Below are 10,176 nucleotides of genomic sequence, written 5' to 3'. Positions count from 1 at the left end.
TGCGTGTAGGCAGGTCCCCGTCCCTGAGGTTATTTAGATAGGCAAATAGTTCCCATGTTTTAGTTTAATTATTGTTTTGATGCAGTTTGTGTGTTTATGTGCGAGATCTGTGAGTTACGGTTCCAGCACGTCTTGGGTTGACATGACAATACTACTACAAACGGACCTAGATAAGCTGTGGGCTTGGCTAGAAAAATGGCTAATTTAATTTCAATATTGATAAATATAAGGTTATGCACATGGGCAGAAGAAACTGATGTCTCCTATATACACTAAATGGCGTTCTGCTAGGTAAAAGTTACATGGAAAAAGACCTAGGGGGAACTAGTTGACTGTGGACTTAACTGGAGCAATCAATGCAAGTCATCTGCTGCAAAAGCAAATAGTCTTGAGGTGCATTAAAATAGGTATAGGGGCGAGGGATAAGAACATTATTCTTCCACTATACAAGGCGCTTGTCAGGCCTCACATGGAATACTGTTTACAGTTCTGGACACCAGTACTCAGGAAAGATGTTGCATTGCTTGAGTGGGTTCAAAGAAGGGCAATAAACAGAATGAGAGGACTGGAATACCCAAAAAGGCTATCAGAATTGGGACTATATACCCTGTTAAGGCGTGACCAAATAACTATGTATAAACACATTAGGGGACAATACAAGGATTTCTCTCATGATCTGTTTATACCCAGGACTACGACTGTAACAAGAGAGCATCCTCTACGTCTAGAGAAAAGGTGTCATCACCAACACAGAAGGGGGTTCTTTACTGTAAGAGCAGTGAGACTGTGGAACTCTCTGCCTGAGGATGTGGTGATGGCAAAATTGAAGAGGAGTTAGAGGCGACTAGACATCTTTTTAGAGTGCTATGATATTACAAGATATAGACATCGAATAACCAGTGGGGTTGTTGATCCGGGACTTGGAGTCAGGTAGGAGCTTTCAAATGTTGATCCAGGTAATATTCTGACAGCCATTAGGGAATCGGGAAGGGGTTTTTTTTTCTCCCAAATTTGCTAAATTAGCTTCTGCCTCATTGGTTTTTTTTGCCTTCCTCTGGATCAACAAGGAGGGGGGTGGAAACAGGCTGAACTAGATGGACATTGTCAGTGCGTGCAACAGGCTCTACCTCCCAATATATAGAAAGCACAAACATAAACGTTACTGAACAGTGAATGCAATATGAAGAATGTCATCATAATCCAATAAACATTCTTTACTGTACCCCTGTATGGTAACATATTGTATATGCTCATTTGACCACACAACAGATGCTCACTGGATATTTTTGTTTTGCGCACAAGTCTACATAAACTCTACAGAATACACTGCATGAAATCGATATAAAATAACCAATGCCTCTAACATAAAGGGCTCATGTCCACGGGGAAAATATGATTTAGGATCCGCAGCGGATTACCTGCACGCGGATCCGCACCCCATAGGGATGCATTGACCACCCGCGGGTAGATAAATACCCGCGGATGGTCAATAAAAGGGATTTAAAAAAAAATGGAGCATGAAAAAATCTGGACCATGCTCCATTTTCGTGCGGGTCTCCCGCGGGGACGGCTCCCGCGGGCTTCTATTGAAGCCTATGGAAGCCGTCCGGATCCGCGGGAGACCTAAAATAGGAATTTAAAAGAATTTACTCACCCGCAGCGGGCCGGGAAAGTCTTCTCTTCCTCACGGCCGCATCTCCCTTGCTTCGGCTCGGCGGATGTGCCCGGCGCATGCGTGCGGCACGTCGACGACGTGCCGGCGACGTGCCGCCGGCGTGAGGAATTCATCCGCCGGCCGAAAAAGAAGATCCAGCCGTGAGGAAGAGCCGACCTTCGCCGCCCGCTACGGATAGGTAAATTCTTATTTTCAGCGCTCATGTCCGCGGGGCAGGAGGGACCCGCTGCAGATTCTACATGTAGAATCCGTAGCGGGCCCGATTTTCCCCGTGGACATGAGGCCTAACCCTTGGCCTATGTTTGTTATCATTCAGATCATTTCCTTACAACAAAAAAAACACACTCATAGGTATACATATAAAAGCAAAGTAAACAATTGTCATGTTGGAATACCCATGTAATAGCATGCTTTTATTATGCGATTTATAAAGAAGAAATTTTAAATGGATTATACGTTGTGCTGGACTTTCCTTTAATACAGATTCTCATTCAAAATTGCGCGTGAGTTGCAGTATACTGTGTGGAACTCCCTGTATTATAGCCCGAAAACCTCCAGATTGGTTCCATATTCTATACTTATTCCATGTGGAAAGAATGTGGAGACAACTCACGAAAGTGAATGAGACTGTGATATTCAGGTACTTGCCTTTCTGCACTCCATCACTGCTTGTCAGTCCCTCCAGCAACCATCACAATGAGCCACGTGTCCAAAGAACTAGTCACCAAAATTAAAATGACAACACATTGGCCTCAGTGCCAGTTAGTTGTTCATTTTTTAGGCTCGTTGTTTCTGTGCTGTTTCTACTTATATATTGAACTTCCGATTTTGACCCCAATTGTTTGACTCCTCTTGTGTAGACTTATCTACTGTACTACACCGTTAACTCTGCTTTACCTCTGTTGGCAGACATTTGGCTTAACAGAATATGCTTCCGTTAACCCCCATTCCCCATATCTGTATCTATATGACACATACACAAACCACCATAACTGACTACTGGAATGTTGAACCGCACTTCAATTTCCTCTTTGTGATTCTCTTCCTGGCCTGGCTGTAGACTGTTTTTTTTTTTTTGCACTTAACGTCTATAGCAACTTTCTATCTGGTACCTCTCCCTGCTACTTTTCCTTTTTTTTTAAAATTCTATTAATTAACTATATCTCAGTATCCACTGCAGTTTAGTGGCCCAGTCTGAATTTACAGTAGTTTAATGTTTCCAGTGATTTAATAGAATACAGGAATTTAGTGTTCCATTACTTAACCCCTTAAGGACCAGGCTTAGTAACCCAGATTTTTTGGGGTTTTTTCTTCCATTTTTGCGCCCCCCCCCCCCTTTTTTAAAAAAAATCGCAACTCCTTTTATTTATCCATCGATGTAGCTGTATGAGGGCTTGTTTTTTGCAGGACGAGTTGGATTTTTCAGTTGTACTATTTAATGTACCGAAAAACTTAAAAAAAAATTCTAAGTGGCGAAAAATGGAAAAATGAAATTCCGGTGTCTTGTTTCAACGGAGCACAAACTGCAACAAAAATGATAACTTGTATGGGTCAGTACGATTACTACACTACCAAACTTGTATAGTTTTTTATTTTTATTTTTTGCTGTATTTAAAAAAAAAACAACATTTATTATAAATGTATTTTCTGCCGCCATCTTCTGAGTGCAATAACTATTTTAGTTTTCAGTCAATGTAGTTGTGTGTGGGCTCATTTTGTGCAGTACCTCCTGTAGTTTCCAATGGTACCATTTTGGAATACATACAACTTTTTGATTACTTTTTATTGCATTTTTTTTCTTGAAAACAGGGTGACCAAAAAAGTGCATTTCTGGTATTTATCGGACAACGTTCACCATGTGAAGTAAAAAATACGTGACTTTGATAGATTAGACTTTTACGAACGCAGCGATACAAAATATGTATTTTTGATTTGTTTAGATTATTTTATTATAAATGAGTTTTTTTTTACTTTTTTAATAATTATTAATTTTAGCAACTTTATTGATTTTTAAATTTTCTTTTTTAGTCCCCACAGAAACCACATCATGCAATGCTTTGATCACTCCTGCAGTATGATGTAATGCCTATGTAAGAATTGACAGCAGCATTTAAAGGGTTGACAGCACCAATTGGCTGCGCGGCTCTTCTGGGCTGTTACCTGTGGGTGTCAGCTGTAATAAACAGCCGATGTCTGCAGTCTATGGAGGGAGATGGCAGCGCAATCTCCCTCCATACACATCCTGCAACGGCACGACGCAGAAACACTATAGGGCGGTCATTAAGGGGTTAAGGACCAGACACTTTTTAGGGATTTTACCCATGTAATTATTTTTGCTGCATTTTTTTTATTGTGACACACAGGGCTAGTTTTTTTAATATCTTTCACTGACTTTTTTTTGTTTAGTTTTATTTGGGGGTAAACCACTAACATTTTTTTTAAAACATTTTATAGTTTTTTTTTATTAGTAAATTTACACTAAAAGTATGGGAATGGGTTCAGACGTTCTGATATATACCCTGGTTCCCCGAACATAAGACGCGTCTTATATTAATTTTTGCTCCCAAATATGCGCTACGTCTTATTTTCAGGGGGTGTCTTATTTGGCCGCGGCAAATCCGTCTGTGGCCGCTAATCCCTCAATTGGCCAGCTTTGTGGACGAAATTTCTCAGAAATCTCGTCCACATGGGACAGCAAATCTGTCACGACAAAGCTGGGAGAAGCCAGTGTTGTGGTGCGGATTCACCAGCCACAGAAACGGAAAAGCGTGCAGCCAGGTCGCTTTAAAACAAGCGGCTGGTAGGGGGCGTGGCTTGCGGATGGCGGGCTAGGAAGCACATTGCCTTAGCTCCCGCAGTTTCCCCACAAAAATAACCATTTTGGCCGCATAAAACAACTGGAGGAGGACCTACTCACAGCCATGGGGAAAAGAAGAACTCAGTCCAGGGGCCCCGGAGCGGGTGAGACCGAAAATGCCGGAATCGGACGCTTCTTCAGTGCCGCGGCTGCGGCAGACAGGGAGCCGACGGAGCATAGTGAAGAGGAGCGCCGGGCTCCCTCCCCCTCAGAGGACGCTGTAAATCACAGAGCTCCTCCACATGAAGTGCCTCCGGAGCACAGCAGAAACTCAGCCGGCACAGAAGAAGAGCTCCAGCGCTGTCAGCCGAATGCAGAGCCGACAGGTATGCAGCAGCCCCCTCTCTCCCCCCCCCTGCCTGCGGAGAGAATACATTCCACAGTGTGATAAGGGAGGACGATCCCCAGACACAGGCTGCAGCCTGGCCACAATCTCCAGCTAGGAGAGGAATAATTAACCCCATAAGCTCCAAACCCCAAAAGGGTTTAAAAGAGGCAGAGAACTCATCCCCCCCACCTCTCAAGACTGCACCCAGGCAGAGGGCTTCACATCCACAAGTGCCACATCCAGAGCCTTATAGTGTGGAGCATGCTCCACAATACACCACCAAGCAGTCCACAGTCTCTGAGGGGAATCATACAGGAGGACCCCCCTCTGTAGTAGACATGATAATTAGTATAAAATGTCTATTGATTTGTATAAACCAAATGTATTATGTTATTGTAATGACTTTTAGCTCTGTGGAATGTAATGGCCACACAATTTCATCATGGTAGTTGCCGGACAATGGCATGGAGAAAGATGTGTGGTATAATGTTAGCTGAATATATATATAGGTTACACAAGCAGCCTCTAAGAGTTAAAGGTCCTAGTGTTATACATATATATATATATATATACCTGTATTCAATATTGAGTGTTTTCCCAGTCCCTCCCCATCCCCCACACAGGACCTTCTCCAACAAAGGGATATCTACTTTCACTTTCAGATTTGGACACATGTTAAAGACAAAGGCTTCTACTTGAGAGAGTTGGGGAGAGGGGGAGGCGGGGAATTCTATATAACCCAGCGAATAAGAATATATATATGTTACTGATGTAATCTGTTAAACGCCCATAAAGGGCAGGTGTTATACTTTTTCAATAAAAGGCCCTGTCTGGATGTTCCTCCCAGAAGAGCCATTTTGAACATGAGATTCATACCTTGTGTTTGACTTGGTCAGTGTGCGCATACTGCTTCCACACAATTAGGAAAGCTGCAGAATACCCTGAAGCCTGCTGGAGAAACCCTATTCCAGCTCAGTGTCGTCCCTTGGTGAGCGGTGGATCTGTGAGGTCACAGCCTGGAACGTATAGAGACCGGCAGATAGCACGCGGAACTCAGGGGCCCAAAAACTACAGAACACGGTAAGATTGCTTTATCTACCTGTGTCAAAACTGATTTCTAACTGCTAAATCTGCCTGTATCTGATCCAGACTAGACCTTCACTGAAAGACAGGTAATAACTCTAGTTCTGTCCACCCGAAAAACCACCATGTTATCTGTCTAGGGGTATTCTGTATGCTGTTGCTGTTGTGTCTGAGACGGTTAAAGACTGTGTACCTAAGACCAAGAGACAAATTCTGTGAGGATTAACCTTTTGTGTGTAGAGGGGTGGACTCGAGTGTATAGCAGGACATAGTCTGTGTTCCTATACGCTTTGAGGGTGCACGCCCGAGGGCCACGCTCCCCTAGGTAATAGGGCATGGTTGCTCTAATACGCTTGGAGAGCGGGCAGGTAAATTTGAAAAACGCGTATTCATTTTTGTATGATTGAGCTCGGTATATGCTCTTGTACAAAGGGAGGAATACGTGGGAATTTTAGCCGTGCGTTGTGACGGCTGACGGCTCCGGATACTGTTGAGGTCTTTGGTCACTGAATATAATCGTCAGTCTCTGTGTATAGCTAAATGTCCTGTCCAAATTGTGTGCAGGGAGTGCTGTTGGGGATTACAAGTGGAGGGTGGGCTGTTGCTAAGGTAGGTGAGCCATATACCTTGAGCCGTTGTGGGTATTCTCCAGTAATCCCGTCTGTACCGTTTGTTCGGTGTTATAGAATTAATGTGCATTGTGATCTGAGTGGGAAAGAGGGGTTAAATTGGAAGGATTTGAAGAAAGCAGATTTTACAAGAGGAACATTACTGTGTCCAGAAACTTTGGATAGGATAGACTTGGTAGGTAGGATAGAGTTGAGCAGATTGAGAAGGTTAGGCATAGACGCAGGTTGTTTAGAAAATGGGGAACAAAGTGAGCAAGGACAAAGGCCATAGAGCTTGTGATTTGGTTGCTGAAAGGGAGGGAGCAGAGTTTGCTGAACAATGGGAGAGGATCAGGAAAGCTGCAGGATGGGAGAAGATTAGGGGTGGTAGATTACAGCCAGAACAATGGAGGAAAGTTTTGAAGGACAAAAAGGGGGCTCTGGCAGATAGGGGGGTGCTGCAGTCTGCTGAGGCGTGGTATAGAGTAGCAAAAGGGATACATGAGCAGAGTTGGGTGGAGGAGGAGGTGAAGGAGGGGGGGGGATGTGTATTACTTGTATCATGAACAGTGTAATGCCTTTGTGTCCACTATACCCCCTCCCTATGATGGCGGCCATCCCTGCTGGACTTGCCTTGTTTGTAATGTTCAAAATCCCACATGGCGTGAGGTCTGCAGTAATTGTGGGGCGCCCCGCCCCTACCGTGATGTTACTTCTTCCTTTGTGTCCACTTCTAGTGTCGGTAACATCACTTCCGGTCCCTCCCCATCAGGGACAGGACCTGGCCCCGCCCCTTCCTCCTCCGGCAGCCATCTTGCCTCACCTGGCCCCGCCCCTTCCTCCAGCGGCCATCTTGCCTCACCTGGCCCCGCCCCTTCCTCCAGCGGCCATCTTGCCTCACCTGGCCCCGCCCCTTCCTCCAGCGGCCATCTTGCCTCACCTGGCCCCGCCCCTTCCTCCAGCGGCCATCTTGCCTCACCTGGCCCCGCCCCTTCCTCCGGCGGCCATCTTGCCTCACCTGGCCCCGCCCCTTCCTCTGGCGGCCATCTTGCCTCACCTGGCCCCGCCCCTTCCTCTGGCGGCCATCTTGCCTCACCTGGCCCCGCCCCTTCCTCCGGCGGCCATCTTGCTACACCCGGGAATCCTAATTCTCTGACGTCTCTGTATCCAGTGCTGCATGCAGATGGCTCTTTTCATGTGCCATCCACCGCTGTGCCTCTTTCCCTAGAAGGCACTGTAGAACAAGCTAACCAGTTCAATTCTGGCAGCCTTCCCCTCATGATGTTAGGGGAAGATGGTTCCCCGAGCGTTGCCCCTGGCTACGGACTCCATCCATGGGCAGATCCATCCCCCGCTAGTGCCAATGTAGCCCGTAGCCTCCTGGGGGAGTTCCAAGGAGTACAGAGAGATATCCGAAGTGCGCAGGATCGCCTTGAACACTTCATTAACGCAAGTGGAGACCAGCGGGCCCGGATGCCAGGGCCCGCACGTTTAGCCCACAGCCAACAGCCTCCCAAGTCCGCAGGAGTCCGGCTTCCAGCCGATGCTCCTGTGTTGTACGTTTCTTTTACTCCCACTCAGGCGTCTACCCTTAACACCAGTCTCCCTGACCCGGAGAGACAGCCGATGCCTTTTTACCGGAGACTGGTGCAAATTCAGAAGAATTTTAGTGCTACCTGGAAGGACCTCCAGGCCCTTACTGAAGTTAAAGCAGGAGACACCTATTGGCCAGTGATTGAAAAGCACCTGGACCCACTGAAGGTGGAGAGCGACGTTACATATGAATCCGGTATTCAGTTCTGTGAACAGATCAAGGTGTGGGCCCAGGATCGTCTTGCAGATCAAGCGACCACCATCCAAGACGTCACCCAGGAAAAGGGGGAATCTGTGGAGAAGTACCACACTCGCCTGATTCAGTTGTTTAATGACCTAGGCTTCTCCACGCAAACCAAAGCGCATGCCCAAATGCTTTCATCTGCCTTTGTGTCAGGACTTCGTGAACCCATACGGAAAGGCCTCATCACATCTCGTCCGGAATACAAGACATTGTCCATGGATACACTGTTACTGGTAGCAAAGGGGCTAGAAGGGAAAGGACACACACTTGCAATGCTGGCAGAGGACCCATCCCTGCAGAGATTTCGGGTGCCACAGCCTGGACAACCAGATCTGCGTACATGCTACAATTGTGGTCGCCCTGGACACCTCCGCCGTGACTGCCGCGCTCCAAGAAGGCGACGTTCCGGCCAAAATACCAGAGAGCAACTTCCTCCCCCACCTCCTCCAGCCACTGACCTTCTACAATAGGACAGTGGCAAGCCTGCGTCCATTATGGCCATGTCTCAGCGGGATACCAACATTGATCTGCCGGGTCCACAAGCCCAGGTTACCCTCTCCGTTGCAGGCCGTCCCACTACCTTCCTCCTGGACACAGGTGCAGCCAGAAGTGTGATTAAGGAAGCGAATTTCCCTTTCAAGACCCTGCTGGACAATGTCGAAATCTTGACCATGGGCATAGAAGGACGTCCTACGTCTCACCCCCTTTCAAAACCCCTACAGATTGGCTCTCTCCCTAATGTGTTAGCACGGTTTGTGATCCACAAGACATCTCCGCTAAACCTGCTGGGAGCAGACCTGCTATCCAAGCTACAAGCCACCATCACCTATACCGAGGATGGAGGAATAAAGGTGTCATCGCCTTTGTCGGAAGAAGATACGATGATTCTGGCATCAGAACCTTTACTCCTTGCAGTCAGCACGGAAAACCCTAATACAGTGCCGGCCGATGTCCTCCAGCGAATTCCAGATAAACTGTGGTCCAAAGGCCCGGAAGACATCGGTAAACTCCGAGTGCCACCTGTGGTAGTTAAACTGAAACCTGGAGCCAGCCTACCACGTCGGCCGCAGTATCCACTCAAGATTGCTGTCTCACAGGCTATCGCAGGGCAAGTGAAGGCACTCTTGGAAAATGGGGCACTCATACCCTGTGAATCTCCCTGCAACACCCCGTTGTTTCCAGTAAAGAAGAAGACACCCAAGGGGATGCCGGTGAAATACCGTATGGTGCAGGACCTCCGAGCAGTGAACGAGGCCACCATTCTGGACACACCCCTTGTGCCTAATCCACATACCCTGTTGGCGGGGGTACCGCCCACCGCCACATACTTCACAGTCGTGGATCTTGCAAATGCCTTCTTCAGCATTCCGTTGGACCCGTCCTGCCAATTTCTCTTCGCCTTCACCCATGATGGCCGGCAATATACATGGACCGTGATGCCTCAGGGGGCCCAGAATTCTCCAAGTCAGTTCGCGAAAGCCATTGCATCTATCCTCGCACCATGGCAATCTGAACACACTACGGTGGTTCTCCTACAATATGTTGATGACCTCTTGCTGTGCGCCGATGATCTCCCCACAGCTGAGGCGGCGTCGGAAAGCCTGCTTTACTTCCTGGCCGATCAAGGTTGCAAAGCATCTCTATCCAAGCTCCAGTGGTGCTCCACTTCGGTGGTTTTCCTTGGTCACTGCATCACGCAGGGGGCCAGGCACCTCACCCACGAACGGATACTGGCAGTCCAGAGGATACAAGTGCCAAACTCCGCGCGGGCGTTACAGGCTTTCCTTG

This window comes from Eleutherodactylus coqui, chromosome 11 (genome assembly GCF_035609145.1).
Source record: "Eleutherodactylus coqui strain aEleCoq1 chromosome 11, aEleCoq1.hap1, whole genome shotgun sequence".
Classification (NCBI taxonomy): domain Eukaryota; kingdom Metazoa; phylum Chordata; class Amphibia; order Anura; family Eleutherodactylidae; genus Eleutherodactylus; species Eleutherodactylus coqui.
This window is presented reverse-complemented; position numbering follows the sequence as displayed.